Source organism: Cavia porcellus, unplaced genomic scaffold (genome assembly GCF_034190915.1).
Source record: "Cavia porcellus strain 051 isolate PalLab524CR breed Dunkin Hartley unplaced genomic scaffold, mCavPor4.1 scaffold_24, whole genome shotgun sequence".
Lineage (NCBI taxonomy): Eukaryota > Metazoa > Chordata > Mammalia > Rodentia > Caviidae > Cavia > Cavia porcellus.
In genome coordinates, this window is record NW_026947507.1 from 14,352,146 (window position 1) to 14,368,010 (window position 15,865).

Genomic DNA, 15,865 nt, shown 5'->3' on the forward strand with positions numbered 1-15,865 from the left:
TTGGTTCTCATTTGTATGAAATTTACTTTTAGCTTGCTTTCACTATCTTGTCCTAGAACTATATCACTCTTAACATTGTAGTGTATAGCTATTAAATTTCATGTTTTCAGGAATAACAGCAAGTATTTGAAGGTTTGCCAGCTAGATTTGCATGTTAAAATAGAATATAATCCTTGAAAATATGGCTAGGACTAACATGTTTTCTCACAATTCTGATGGATACAGTTCCAAAAAGCCTGTCACAGACAACACTGTAAGACTTAGCATTTTGACATGAGGTAGTAGCAAATATATTCCTATTAAACTACTGGCAACTAGTCACTGGCAATCATAAAATGATTGTTACAGGTATTAAGGATGTCATGACAATTACCTTAAAACTGAAATTTTGTGTAGTCACCTCTCCTTTAAATAACCAGGGCAGCCCAGTGTAGAAAAGCAAACTATACTAGTCATTTTCTTTCCAGTGTCTACTTAATGGTGGCAGTTTGATTTTACCTATATATTCTGCTATTTCCTTCAGCACTTAATTGAAATCAAAAGCCATCTCTTTCTTTACCAACTGTTCTTTGTAGCTAAAGTAGTGGTATATCCTTTAAAATTTACATTATACATAATCTTTTCTAGTTTGTGTACAGCTGATATTTTGTCAGCATCGATTTCAAAGCATCTTTGGTCCCAATGACCCTACAGCTCACAAAATAATCATTAACGAAAACAAGAAAATGTCTGCTGATATGGTATGGATTGTCAGATAAAACAGGATCTGAAGCCATAGAACACTTTCCTTAATCATGTATTGCACATGTGCTAGTTGGTGGATTTTTATTCCATCCCTCAAGAATGTCCAGCACAACAGGGAAGAGAAGTGTCTGCCAGCAGGAGGGCATGGAGGTAATTACTCTCTCGCTTTGTCTGGCATTGATCTGATTTGATGTCCACCAGTGGCTTTTGATAGGGGCATTTTGCCAAGAATTGTTCTCCTTTCTTCTTATGCATAATATTGACCATTAACTTCAAGGGCTGGTTTTATGTTTCTTAATGGTTATGTCACTGATACTTGTTACTGCTACTACCTCTGCCTTGCCTTTTGTGATACAATCGATCAGTTTCCTACTTGGAAAGCAATACTTTGCTTTTATTCTAGCAAAGCTCATATGGATGTCAGAAAGGTCACAAGCTTGTGTGAAAATGATGCCAAAGTTCAGACAGCTTTGTGCCATTATGTGAGAAAATTTCAATACAGACAATGCATTAGGGACAAAAAGTGAATGGACCACTTGTTGAACAAAATCCAATTTTCAGATATTCATCAGCCTACTCCCTATTCACACTTTCATTTTCCAATGCTTGTGTGAAATTATCAGTCTCACAGACACACTTGTCTCTGTACAAATTCACATTGTATATGTAGAAGTCTTGTTTATTACATATGTGGAGGGCTTAATTCTGATTTGCAATATGTGTGTTATTTCATTATTATTTTTATTCCTTCATAAACCATCTTGAGACACTAATCTTCTTGCATGAAGCAGAGTTAAAATGCAACATGGGAGGAAAATAAAAAAGCATGTGTAATAAACAGTACATATAAATGATTTGGAAACACATGACCCTGTTTACTGGATGGTAGCTTTCCCCAAAATAATCAACACAGTTTGTAGCTATGTGCAACCTCCAAGCCCTAGTTATTTTTAGTCCTCTATTAGCATTTCTGTGAAAATGATAGTTAATCCTATACTTAAAATTTATGATATGTGTATGAACAAAATTGTCTTATAGCTTCCCCTCTAAAGCTGCCTGTAGACTGCTTGGTAACAGCAAGGGACTACTTGTGGTTTGTGAGCCATGCTTCTTGTGATTTCTGATTACTCCACCCAGAGATTATATATTTTGAGCATCTCTGATCTGAAAATTCATAATCCCATTTGTTATGGTTTGTGTCTGGATGTCCCCCACCCCCAAAAACTCATACAGTTATGGGAGGCAGGCTTCTAGAGTTTGTGATTGATTCATACTCCAATGCTTAGATTAAGAGTGTGAATGCAACACCCTTCCTATGAGTGGGGGTAGCCTACATACAGTATAAGGAACAGAAAGTCTTCTCTTTCTCCCTTCCTTTTTTGTTTTTGTTGCGTTTGCTATTTTCCTCCACCTTGAACTGTTGCCCTCTGCCATTGCCACTCAGTCATGTGCCACTCTGCCTTGGACCTAGAGTGAAACCTCCACAACCTGTGAGCTAAATAAACCTTTCCTTCCTTAATTTTGGGCATTGGGTATTTTGTTTCAGCAATGGGAGAAAACTAATCAATATAGAATTTGGTGCCAGTGGATTGGGGTTATTGCTATGACTGTACCTGACTATGTGTTTCAAAAGCCTTTGGGAATGGCTTATGGGAAGAGTTTGGAAAGGTTTGGAGATGTTTGTTGAAAAAGTAGTGCTGGAATGCCTTAGGCTGTTCTGTAGAAGAGATTTTGGTCAGAGCTCAGAAGACCAGAAGGCTGATAGAAATCTTACCGGTAAAAACCAGGCTCAGGAGGTTTCTGCAGGGAAGAAAGACTGCATTAGCTGTTAGACTCCAGACAATGTGTATTATGGCTTGCCCTACATTTTGTCTGCATTTTTATCATGTCCAGAGAGTTTTTAGTTAATCTGCAAAAAAAATCTCAAGGCATTCAAATGCTGAGGAGGTGTCATGGCTATTGTTGGGGTCTTTTGCCAGATTTATGCTGTGAATAAGGAGCAAAGAGCCTAGCAGGATGATTTAAAATGTTGTGAATTTGGCCAGAAATGAAACTTCAGTAAAGCTGTGGACTGTAAAGGCAGAGCTGAGATCTCTATTGTTGAGAATGAATGGGATAATGTAAAAGATGACCTTAGGACATTACAGCAGCAACAGCCCCACACTTCGAAGCTTCAAAACTACAGAAGTGAAAGACTTTGTTTTGAGGAGAAAGATGCAGAGTGCCAAGCTCCATAATGATGGTGGTGGCCAAATCAGGTTCCAGAATGGCAGCAAATGTCCCTTATAATCAGGTTTAGAGTGTTCAGTGATTCAGGCACTCAACCTCTATGGCCTCTATGGCCTCTTCCAAGAGGAAAGCCTAGCTGCTGCTCCAGCTGGTAGTGGACCTTGGCATCATCTAAATGGCACTGGTTTTAGGCACATGCAGAATGCAAGGCTTCTGAGATTGATTTCAGAGGGCCTTGGGAGCTGAGAAATGTGCCTCTTAGAGGGCAGTGTGTGAAGCTGTGTGTGTGAAGCCAAAGGTGCAATGGAGAACCCAGAAGTTTAGAAAAGCCAGGAGCATAGATTGTTTTTTTGTTTGTTTGTTTTTGGTTTTTTTCCTTTTTATCGGTACCGGGGATCAAACTCACGACTGCCTGCTTGCAAAGCAGGCGCTTATGCTGCTGAGCTAAATCCCCAGCCTCTAAGCATAGATTGTTTAAAGAAACCTGCAAGGAGCGAGCCAAGCCAGCCTAAGAGAGAAGCCATGGAAGCTACAACCACCAGAAGAGCCATGGGGGTAGAGTTTTCAAGCCTTTGGGAACTCACAACCAGATTCCTTCAGATGCTGAACATGGAACTCCAGGACTTCATATTTGTCCTGCTGGCTCTTGAACTTGTTTTTGTCCCAATGCTTTGTATCCTCCTGTTTGTACCTTTTGGAAAGGTAATGTTTATCTTCGGCCATTGAATGTTGGAAGTATTTAACTTTTCATTTGTGCATGGGCTCAAAGCTGCAAGTTTGCTTTGGATCTTGGAGAAGGCTTGGCACTTGGACTTTTCATCAATGCTGGAATGGTTGGCACTTTGGCAACTCTTGGAGATGGACTAAATATCTTTCCTATAGAGGGATGTGCACTTAGAGAGCCTTTGGTGGGGCCAGGAGTGGAATGTTATGTTTTGTGTCTGGAAGCCACCCCCAAACCTTATATGGTCATGGGGGGAAGGCATTTGAGTATAGTATTTGTGATTGGTTCATTGTCTAGTGTTGGAATTGGCAATGTGAGTGCTGCACCCGCCCAGGGAGGGAAGCTGGCATACAATATAAGGGAAGAAAGGAGGTGTGTTTTCCCCTTTGTGCCCCTTTTACTTTTGTTGGCTTTGGTACTTAAAGCCACCATGAATGTTAACTCTCAGCCACCCTGCCTTGGAGCTAGCTGAATATGGACTGAAACCTCCAAAAACTGTAAGCTAGATAAGCCTTTCTTTCCTTCATTTTGGGTATTATCATTTTGTCTCAGCAATGAGAGAAAAGTAACCAAGATATTGTTGCCCCAAAAGCTGAAATTTTTTCAGCTCCGACATGATGTCATATGAGGAAAAGCCCATTCCATGTTTTCTGCACAAAATTATCTAAAAATATTGTATAAAATTACCTTCAGGCTACATATATATGAAATATAAATGAAATCTGTGCTTAGACTTGGCTCACATCTCTAAGAAAGCTCATCATCACTGGCAAATATTCCCAAACCCAAAAACATCCAGAATCTGGATGAATTCTGGTCCCAAGCATTTCAGGTAAGGAATGGCTTTTTAAAAATCTTATAAAACTTTCCTAAATTAAAATAATTTTTCAGAGTTTATTGCTTACACTTAATTATTTAATTCTCTGGGCTTTATTTTGGCATATGACATGAAGATCTCTCTTCAAAAGTTAACATATGATTATAATATTTATTAAACAATTTTAGTTTTATTCACTTATCTCAAATGTTGCATTTATCACATATACTTTCTTCAAAACAACTTCAGGGGATCCATTTAGATCAACTCTAGATCTGATTCATATTATCTCTTTCCATTATCAGCTCATCTAATATTGCATCTATTTTCAAGTTTTTGTTGGCTATTACTTCCTAATTACTTAGTGTATGTGTATTTGTCTTTATAGCAGGAGAAAGGATCCACGACCTTAGCACTAAACTACATATGTAGCCCTTTTTATTTTTTATTTTGAGACAGGATCTCACTAAATTGCTAAGTTGTCCAGGCTGGGGACAAATTTGTGATCCATTTGACTTACCCTCCCAGAGTACTGGGAGTATAGTAGTTAATTTTGGGTTTTGATACATAAGGGAAAGAGTGAAAAAATATGGTAACAGGCACTTTTAACAAATAGAACTTTTCTCATATTTGACACCTCAGGTTTTGATAATGTTATCAGTAGGAATCTGTGTAAGAATCCTTTTTCTTGTAACTCTAAAATTTTCTAGTCTGAGATGCTGCGAATAAATGAGCAGATAAAGTTGTTGTCATCTAATGCAACAGGTTAAATTTTTCTGGTGGACAGCAGACCTACTGCCACAACACATGGACCAAAACAATTAGGATTTAGATCACATTTCTAAGATGCCAAGTTGCCAATTAAAAAATTAAAAAATTTAGTCCGTCAATCCATTTCTTTGTTTCTATGATTCCAAGCATGTACTACTCTTCCACTGATTTAACTAACTCACAGTTCAGTTGGGGCACCAGGAGGGAAGAACCTTAAAGTAGCATCTTATTTAAAACATACAGACACACACACCACTGTGGGTCTTGCTGAGAGTTTGCATGCTCCATGTATAGATTGTGCAAACATCTTCACAGTACAGATGGCTCGAGAAGCATCTTGTGATAAAGTGACTTGAAGCAAAAGACCATTGGTGGCCTTAGATTGTTAGTAGTTAAATATGATATGGATTCTGTAATCAGGATCCACTAAATGAAAACACCGGGTACAACAGTTTGTACTTCTTGTGCCAAGTTAAGTTTCTCTGTGGACTTCAAGAGCTCTTTTAAATGTTGTTTTATTATATTTGTAATTAGCCGGTGTGAAGAAAGCCTCTTAGTTTCTGCAGTGATGCATTGCTGCTTTCATTACAACAAATACCCCTGACCCCTGGTGCCTAACTGTAAACAATGATAGTTACCAGCCTCATTAGAAGACTAGCAGATGGCTTATAAAGTCCTCACTGGAGTTTCAACCCATTTGTGGCTTGCAGTGCACAAATGTTTATCTTTAAACAGTTTCAAATATGTCAGAAGGGGTTTGCATTCTGTTTTCATTAGTATTAATGCATTCTGATCTTAACAAGGAAAAATTCTTTGATCATACTTCTTTGTTTGTTTGTTTGCTTATTCTATGTGAACTAACTTTTCAGAAGGTTTTCTGAGTTCTCTCCTTAATACCAAACAAAAGCTGGGGGAAGTGGTAATATGCCAGTAATCCTGGATACTCAGGAGGCTGAGGCGAGAGGATTGGAAGTTCAAGACTAGCCGGGGCAATTTAGGAATAACCCACCTCCAAATGAAAAATATTAGAAGAGCTGAGAATGTTGCTCTCTAGTAGAGTATCCTTGAGTTCAAGCCCCAGTACAGAAAAAAAAGTCAAACTTCTGTCAATTTCTCATTTTTAATTTTTACTCATTCTATGAATATTTATCTGAACTCCTACTATGGGCTAGGCTAAAAATATTAGGAATATGATGAATGTAGTAAACTAAATTTTCAAGTAATATCTGCTGAAAATACTTTGTGAAGGACTGAAATTAAAGTTTGATTTTATATAATGATGCTCAGTTCTTAAAATAGTACTTAAATGCTATTTTTAAACCACCATATAACTTTTGCTATAATTATTTTTTCTATACTCTAAATTGCTAAAAATTAGAAAAATTGCCATACATCAGTTTAAGGCTTTTCTTAGGCATAAACAAAATATTCAGCCCTAAGTGTTGCCCAGACAATAGTAAACATGAATTGAGTACCTACTATGTGTCAGCACTTACCTAGGCTAAGGATTTAAGTAAAGTCTGAGCAACCCAGGAGCAGATACTATTTTTCTCTGTTACTAATAAGAATAGAGCTTAAAAATATTAGTTAACTTGCCCAAGTTCTATTCAGGGACCTGTGGCTGATCCCTGATTCAAGGGTAGGCAGTAGACTCCCGATCCCATGCCATGTCTGTTACAGGTTCATTCCAACAGGCTTTCCTTGTAGACACCCATATTCTGGGAGGAACAAACTGACCTTGTAATCACTCTTAGCACCATTTGGGAGGCTACATTTATGAGTACTATGCCTTTGTTCATCGTGATTCAAATCTTGGCTCTGCCACTTAAAGCTGTATACTTGGGGTAAGTTAGTTAATCTCACTGTGACTTGTTTCCCTACAAATAGCATTGAAGATATTTGTAGTACCTATCTCAAATAGTTGACATGAGAAAAAAAATGAGTTAATATATACAAAACATTTAAGAGAGTATGTTGTGCAGTAGATACTATTCATTGCATAATTGACTAGGGTTACTGCTATGATTAGCAATATTATTAAAGAGTTGCAGCTGTATGTTATGAGACAAACTTGTAATCTCAGCTACTTGGGAGGCTGAGGCAAGAGGGTAACAAGGCCAGCCTGGGCAACTTAGCCAGACCATGTCTCAAAGAGAAAGAGAGAGACAGAGGGAAAGAGAGAGAGAGAGAGAGAGAGAGAGAGAGAGAGAGAGAGAGAGAGAGAGAGCAGAGACAGAGAGAGAGAGACAGAGCAGAGACAGAGCAGAGACAGAGAGACAGAGAGACAGAGAGAGAGAGAGACAGAGAGGAGAAAAGAAAAAGAGAAAGAGAGAGAAAGCAATCAAGTGAGTGAGCTGGTGATGTATCTTAGTGTTAGAACAGCCATGTGCTCAATTTCCAGTTGAAGAGAAAAAGGTCAGCTGGTCTTATCTGAGCTCAATGTGTCCATACAGGAATTCATGACCAAAGTTGCTACATCTTCAGATTTTAAGGTGAAGATAGAAATCTAGATTTTTTAAAACATATGACGCCACCAGATTTCTAAACGTCACCACCTAATGACTTTCAAAACTGTTGAGTGAGTTAAAGAATAAAGAAAATGTGTCTATGAGCCAAATTCAGCTCACCATAGCCAGTTTGTAATTTTTGTTGGAGGAACCAAGGTAAAAAGCTACAGAATAAGAACCAGAGAATAGGTAGACCCCAGTGTACCATGCATGGGGCATAGGCCACTTGGAGTAGGCCGGTGTCTATGTGTGAGGGAGGCTTGTTCACTATGTGTGTCATTTTCCAGGTTTCATCTGGTCTGATGGGTTTGGGTCACCTGAGGTGTTGTTGGCATTTAAGAATTTTGTGGAGTATCACGTGCTTCATGTTTTTTATTTTTTTAAAGATAAAAATTTAGAGGTGATTACTTACTGCAAAACAAACAGGAACTGAATGCTAAAGAAAAGTTTCCAGAAACCATCGTCTTCAAATTATTCACAGAGATGTCTCTCATAACATTTAAACTGATGTGGCCACAAATTTCCTTGGAAATTTAAACATTTCATTGATTGTTTTTCTTTTTTAGTACCAGGGATCGAATTCATGACCTCATACTTGCCAGACAGGTACTTATGCCACTGAGCTATATCCTTGGCCAAAATTTCAATGATCATACTATGTTTCTTTTCATTTCTAAGATGATTCCACCAATATATCTAGGCTCTGTGATAACACGCTGTGCTTTACAAAACAAGGCTTAAATATTCTAAAAATATTCTAAGAAACCCACTGGACTCTGCTTCTCTGCCAGGTCTATCAGCCTCTGAGTCCTTCACATCCTGAATGTCCCCGCTTGCATCACCCTGGCCTGGACTCTTGTCTCCTGAACTGCTCTCAACAGGGCTTCCAGCTGCTCTACCAGCTGCCTAGGATAAAGCCTAGCAGATAAAAATACACTGAGATAGACGCAGAGCCTGAAAACTTCAGTAATGGTTAATGAGTATCCATGTTAAATAAATAAATAAATTCAAAAAGAAATACTCATAGGATTAAATAAAGAGCAATTAAATAAAGCCCCATTCTTTTCATTTATTAATTCCCTGCCAAACATGTATTGATCTTCAGCTATGTCCCAGGCACCATCGGGGACATGGAGGACAGTGAACAGGACACAAGCTCTGTCCTGGGGCACCTGACAGGAGGGACAGCCCAATGAAAACAAAGGCCCAGAGATGAGAACTGGACAAGGGAAATCAGGGGCGGCTTCTCGGAGGAGGCAGACTGCCAGCTCAGCCTGTGTCTCATTAGAAGGGAGTGGACTCCCTGGGAGGGATTAGGTAGCTAAGGCCCGCATTACTCAGCACCTCCTAGGGGACAGGCCCTGTCACCCCAGCACTGTACAGTGAAGACCCAGGCTCCAGTCCTGCCAGACCCTTTCCTCCTTCAAGCTTTGGGAGAAGGAAGCAGCGCTGTCCTCTCTCCACTGCCGCGCACACCGTATTGATCTCACTGCTGTCTCTGGCCCTTCCCACCCCCCTGGTGCAGTGTTCCTGTTCCCTAGAACCGAAAGGGAACCTGTGGCTTGCTTAGACTCGGCCGTCTTCAGCAGAGGAACGGGTTGTTCAGTTCAGCTTCTTGCCTGCAAGGGGCGCAAAAACAAAAAGCATCTCAAAACCAGAGCAGTGGATGGTGAGCTGCTCCGGTGAAGGATGGAAATGCTCTCTCTTAGCTGTCACGGGTCGTCTGTGGGGCCGGGGGTCATTTTGTTCAAGCTGCCAGAACGCCAAGCAATGACACCACTCCGAGGGTTAAATGCATGTGTCACACTCAAAATGCAATTGTGCTGAGAGCACTTGGCGAGTGGGTGGTTGTTTTAGAGTAAGCTGGGTTCTTAAAATAGGAATGTGCGCTTGCCGGGAATTGGAAGACCACGATTCAAGGTGCAGCAAAGGCCTCGCCAGCAAATTGCTGTGCCTGGGCCAGCGTGGGGGTAGGGAGTGCTGGGAGGACTAATGACTTGAGTTGGAGTGAAAACCAGAATAAAAGTCTTTGTATTCAATTTCCTCTCCCTTGAAGCCCACTACCCTGTGGGAGCCATACATAATTGATGATATTACCATGCAACAGTAGGACTACAGAGATACACTAATATTGACGAACACTTTTTCATTTTTATTGCACTTTTCAGGTATGCCAAAAAACATTAAAAGTTCATAAAAGAAAATAACTTGGCTCGGTTGTGGCTGATCTCATACCTGAAAATGAGTGCGTGGTACCACAAGCTCACCAGCCATCTGCGTTTATTGGGACAGTCCCATTTTTCACTATCTGTGGGCCCAGATGTCTGGACGTTCCAGATAAACTCTTGGGTTTGGATACTGGCTTTTACCAGAAGCAGCACAGTCCTAGGAGGATTCAGTTCCATCTGATTCCAGAAATACACTGGAGAAAGAAGTAGACAAGGTAAACAAGAGGCTAAATTTGTCAGCTGATGAGTATTTATTGTATTAGGCAATATTGATTGGTTTTAAAGTTTATCCCTCAAATGGTAGCTACCATCTAGTGGACTGCACAACAGTTGAAACTTTGCTAAGCTCATAGCTCCTACTGCTGCAGCCATTGTGTTGAATTTTTTTCTCAAAAAAGCAGAAAGCACTAATCCTTCCATGCTTATACATTTTGGAAAGATGGGTTAGTTTCTAGCCCTTTAGTGGTTATACTTAGGTTCTCCTCCTCCCCCAAATCAAGCAAGAATCCATCATCTGACACTGCCAGAAACTCAGACTTCCTGACAGTCAGTGCCTTAGCTCCAGCAGTGACCAGTTCCAGGCTGAAGGGGGGGATTGGTGGCACTTCTGAGCTGAAGCGGGTGACACCAGTGGCTACTGGTTCAGGAACACGGAGGGTTTGGATCTGGAGAGTCTCTGAAGCCCACAGTGGACTTCATGTGAACTGAGATGAATCACAATCGTGCTAAATCACTGAGATTTCAGTGTTTGTCACCCTTGCTTATCGATCATTGCCAGCACATGCAAGGAGACTATCTTTTTTTAAGACAAGAACAAAACCATGAATCAATTATTCGTGCTCCTGTTATAGACAAAAAGACATAATGGAAAACTCGGGGGGGGGCACTTTCTCTTTGGAGACTGTGACTCACCATTCTCTGTTCCCAGGGGTGACAGATGACACCCCAAATTCTGAAGGCTCGTGACAATCCAATTCAGGAATATCTGTCCTCTACCACCCACACTTGTAGAGAAAGCGTGAGCTCTGATGCCAGAAACCCAAATTAGCTTTTGATATTTAACACCACTTAATCTTGTCTATTTACTTATTTAAAATGACTGTAACTTTCTTAGTTTCAAGTATGCATGAAAGTACACTTTGTACTTTCTGGAAGACGAGTATCTTCTGAAACACATAATTTTGAAATAATTTTAGATTCTTTTTCCCCCCGTTAGGCTGCCATCAAGCAGTGCTATTCCCATCACAAAGCTTCCAAAGCACTCTCATGCGGCACCTTCATCTCAAATACACTAAATGTTTAAACTTTCCCTGCCTTTTGGATGTATATTCAAGCGTAGGGTAGGTGGGCTAACAAAAGAAAGTCAGTTGTCTTTCAAAGTTTCATCTGAGAAGCTGTTGTGGTTTGGATCTTAAATGTGTCCCCTGTATTCACATGTTGAAGGCTTGGTCCCATATTTGACAGCTTCCCATCACTGGGACAAAATACTTGACATATGAAATTTTAAGGGAGCAAGGATTTTTGACCATCACTTTCGAGGATTCAGATCCATGATCAGCTAGCTCTAAGGTAGAAGCATCACAGCAGAGGGTCATGAGAGAGCAAAGCGTCTCTATTCATGGTGACTGAAGAACAGAGGAGACAAACAGCACCGAAGAGTAAGGGAACAGAAACCAGACTTAGTCCTCAAGGTACTGTATTTTAACACACCCAGATACACCCAGAAGGGTGCTTTGCAAATCCCCTAGGCAGCTTCCAAGTCAAGCAAGTTAAACAATTAAGCGTAATCGCCGCAGTATCCAGTGCAGTTATGTACAGAGTGGAACCTTGGGAGGTAGTCTGGTCAGAACTGTTCGACCTCATGAAACGTTGAGTCCATTTATGAAGTCACAGTTTAATGAGCTGTCTTATAAAAAAGCAAGCTCTCTTTGCTTTCTGGCCACCATAAGGCAAGCAGCTTTCCAACTCTTTCTACCGTGATGTACTTCCTGGCTGTTGGCCTAAAATTAGCTAGGCCAAGTGGCTATGGCCTGAAATCTTTGAAATAGTGATCCAGAATAAGCCTTGCCTCCTTTAAATTGATTTCTCTCAGTTATTTTTTCTCCAGAAAGCTGACTAGCACTGAAGTTTACTTGGTTTAAAATTCATGCTGGCAGAGTGATGGAGGCTGCCTTCAGAAAAAAGTTTTATTTCATTGATAGCCTCACCGTGAGCTGTAAATAGAGAACAGTGAAACTTGATTGGAGAAAGAGAGTAGGGAGAAGGAAATGATTAATACACTCAGTTTCTCTCAAGTGCAAAGAAATTGCAGTGAGCTGTAAAGTTTGGGTATGTGTGTAACTTTTTATTTTCCCTTGATGTATGATTAGGTTTACTAGCTCTTGATATTTAACACTTACACCCCAGCTGTAGTAGCAACATATTTTATATTCATTTGCAAATTATCTTTCAATCCAGCATATCTCCAGGAAAGGGAATAAAATCTTACTAAAGAACGTAAACTAGCTCTCATAAACTAGAATATTATATTTCTGTTGGAAGCTAAAAGGAAGGAGAGAGAACACAGGATTTGCTAAGCACATAATATGATGGCTTGTTGCTACAATACACATTTCATCATTTATTCCTCACTACCACCCTGAAGATAGAAATTATCTCTGTTTTATAGATGAGGATACTGAGCCTTGAGAGAATTATGGACACTTCCCAAATTCAGGCAGCTGGTCCTGCCAGGGAAATGGGAGACTGCATACAGACCTGGTGTATCCCACTCCAGAGTTAATGGACTTTTCCCATTGTGGCACAGGAAGATCGCACCACATAAATCTGTACAAGTCACATCTATTCAAGTAGCTCTCCAAAGGTTTAGGGTGTGCGTTTTCAGCAGAGACAAACTCCAGCAGGACTCTAGCAATGTTAGCAGGACTAATGTTGGTTCTTGGGAAGGAGCAGAAATCTTACTCTTGTTATAAAGCATCAATGTGCAGGAATAGACATCCACTACACCTGTGCCATTAAAATTTCGTAGAAGGACTGATTAGCAGGCGAAGGTCAGAAAAGATTCCTTCTGGGTGTATGATTAAAATGTCAAGGAATCTTGAGAAGGAGAAGGAGACAGATGCTGGAGGCTTGCATGGCTGTCAAGTAAGTTGTTGAGTAGGTGAACCTGCTATTGGGACCAGAGGATGGAGCTGAACTGCAGCCACAGGCATCTCCTGCTCTTTCTCTTCCTCTCTGAGCAGGAAAGTTCAGAAAACCACAGCCAACAAGTGGAATCCATTGCTAGATTTACACTCAGCCTGTGTGTGCCAACTTTATTTTATGAACTTCTCCCACACAGCAATGGAAAACAGGCAAGTGAAATGGATCAAAGTTCCTTTCCTTCAGCTTACTGGGGACCCTTGAAGTGGCAGCACTTGCTTGGACAAAGATTCAAAGGTCATCACATCTCTCCAAGTCACAGAGCCTCTGGGTGTCCTACTGGACCCAACCATGAGAGGTGTCATTGGCACCAAGGGTGAGGTAGGTTGAAGTCTTTTCAGAAAATGAAATTAATCTTCAGGTCTACTGAACAAATCTTTAAGTCTGCTCCATCAAATGGAATTTGAGACTTTTCTTCTGTGAGTTCAAGAATCTGCATGTCACTCACACAGAGCATTGTGGAGTGGCCACAAGAATTGGATTCTTTTATGTTACTTCCTTGCTTTTGATAGGACAGAACTTAGAAAGCATTTTCTGGAATTATGGTCTGCCATCATCTAAAAATTATATTGGCTGTAGTCCTGGGAATTTTTCTTTAAAGCCAAAAAACACAAACTAAAGAACAGGGCTCCAATATCTTGTTCTTTCTCTGAATTGTAACTGGTCACAAATACATTCTTGCTAACTTTTGCCCTCATCTTGAAAGAGGCAAATACTATTAAGATTTTAAATGTGGGATAAAAGAGGAGCTCTGTTAATGGCAGAAGGAAAACTATACATATAGGTCACTTAACAACACACTCAGAAGAAGATGTCTCTGTGACCATAAATAATTGGATTTCTTACCAGGAGCATACAATGCTTTAGATAACTTCTTTCCCCTTTATCAGGGGTTTTGATACCTGGTAGGAGGGAGCCGGGAGAGACACTTCACAGGAGACAGAGGTAGATAAAAGGAAAGATCTGACAGTTGCCCTGACTACCACACAGTATCATTCACCTCAGCCTGGAGTCACTTGCTCGCCAGGCCAGCCCTGGGGTCCAGGGCAAGGCGAGCAGTTTACACAGCCAAGTAGGGTAGCTTGCTGGCTGGGGGCCTACATCAAAGTCGTCAACAAACATGAGAAGAAGATTTGTTCCTGTACAGAGATCAAGACGATAGTGCTTTCCTTGCAAAACCCCAGCACTGTGGTGGAAGGGTGCCTTCCACTTTAACACCAGTTCATTCTGAACTTTTGAGAGGGAGCAACACAATTAAGGGGATGGTGGAACGCCCTGTTTCTTTAGAAGCGAGCTCTTCCTGATAGCGTATTGTTCCATTAATGTCTTTCCCTGCACCAGCTCCAGATTTGCAGCAGAAATATCTTACTTGTCGTAACATTAAAGCTTTTAATCATATTTAAGTGTGCAGCTCAGTGGTGTTAAGGAAAATCACTGTTGTACAACCATCACACCAATCATTTCCAATATTTATTCACCATTCCTGTCTAGAACACTGACTCTATTCTTCCCACTCCTCGGCCCCTGGTAAGCATTGTTCTCCTTTGTGTTTCTATGAATTTACCCTTTCCAGGCACCTTATATAAGCCCAATCATGTATTTGTCCCGTGTCGGGTTTATTTCACTTGGCATACCACTGTCAAGATTGATCCATGTTGTACAATGTTACAGAATACAGTTCATCCCCCCTCATCACTGAAGCCTTTTTTATTTGATTTTGGAGATGAGATCACCTTATGTCACCCAATTTGGCCTCAAACTGGCCTCAGCCTCCCGAATAAGTGGGATGCCCACCTTCTGTCTTAATCACTTGCAATGTTCTGTTCAGTGCTACAAGAGTCATAAAGTTGTGTAACTACAATAACCATCCATCTCTGTAACTCTTTGCACGAGTGAAACTGAAATGATACACCCATCGCATAATAACTCCTCATTCTTCCCTTTGCTCAGCCTCTCGAAGCACATTGTGCTTTCTGTCTCTACGACTTTGCTCAAGTACTTTATATTAGTGAGTCACACAGTACTTGTCTTTTGTAACTGGATTCTTTCACTTATCTTTATTTCTACCAGATTCACCTGTTACAGCCTTTGTTAGAATTTCATTCCTGTTAACAAAGCATGGTGGTACACACCTATAATCCCAGCTACTCAGAAGGCTGAGGCCGGAGGACCACAAATGCCAAGCTGAACTGGGCAACTTACTGAGACCTTGTCTCAAAATAAAAAGCAAAGGGTGATAATGTAGGACTTTTTTTCATTCTGTTAGATGGTACACTACACTAATCAGTGTTCATGTGTTAAACCTCCTCAAATTACAGGAATAAGTCCTCCCTGGTAGTAATTTTTAAAATTTTAAATAAATTGTTGAATTCAGTTCACTAGTATTTTATTGAGAACTTTTGCATGAATGTTTTTAAAGGTTATTGGCTTACAGCTTTCTTTTCTTACTGTTTTTTTTTCTTTTTGATTTTAGTATTGGGATGATGCAAGCTTTATAGCACAACCTTCGAAGTGTCTCTATAATTTGGGGGAAAAGTTGAAAGATAGTTAGTGTTTGTTTTGTACATATTTAGTAGAATTCATCTATGCAACCCTGGGTTTGGGAATTTTCTCTTTCAGGAGATTTTTGATTACTGATTCAATC

The 15,865-nt window shown here is 40.3% G+C and overlaps 1 long non-coding RNA gene across 1 annotated transcript in view; it reads right to left on the reverse strand.

The window, feature by feature from the left end:
- Positions 1-8,841: 8,841 nt before the first annotated feature.
- The window catches only part of LOC134472668 (uncharacterized), a 67,277-nt gene continuing 60,253 nt past the window's right edge, over positions 8,842-15,865 (reverse strand). The window contains exons 2-3 of the long non-coding RNA XR_010042576.1: positions 10,028-10,214; positions 8,842-9,411 (exon numbers count right to left, since the gene is read on the reverse strand). This is a non-coding gene — a long non-coding RNA (uncharacterized LOC134472668). The remainder of the gene's footprint in view (positions 9,412-10,027; positions 10,215-15,865) is intronic.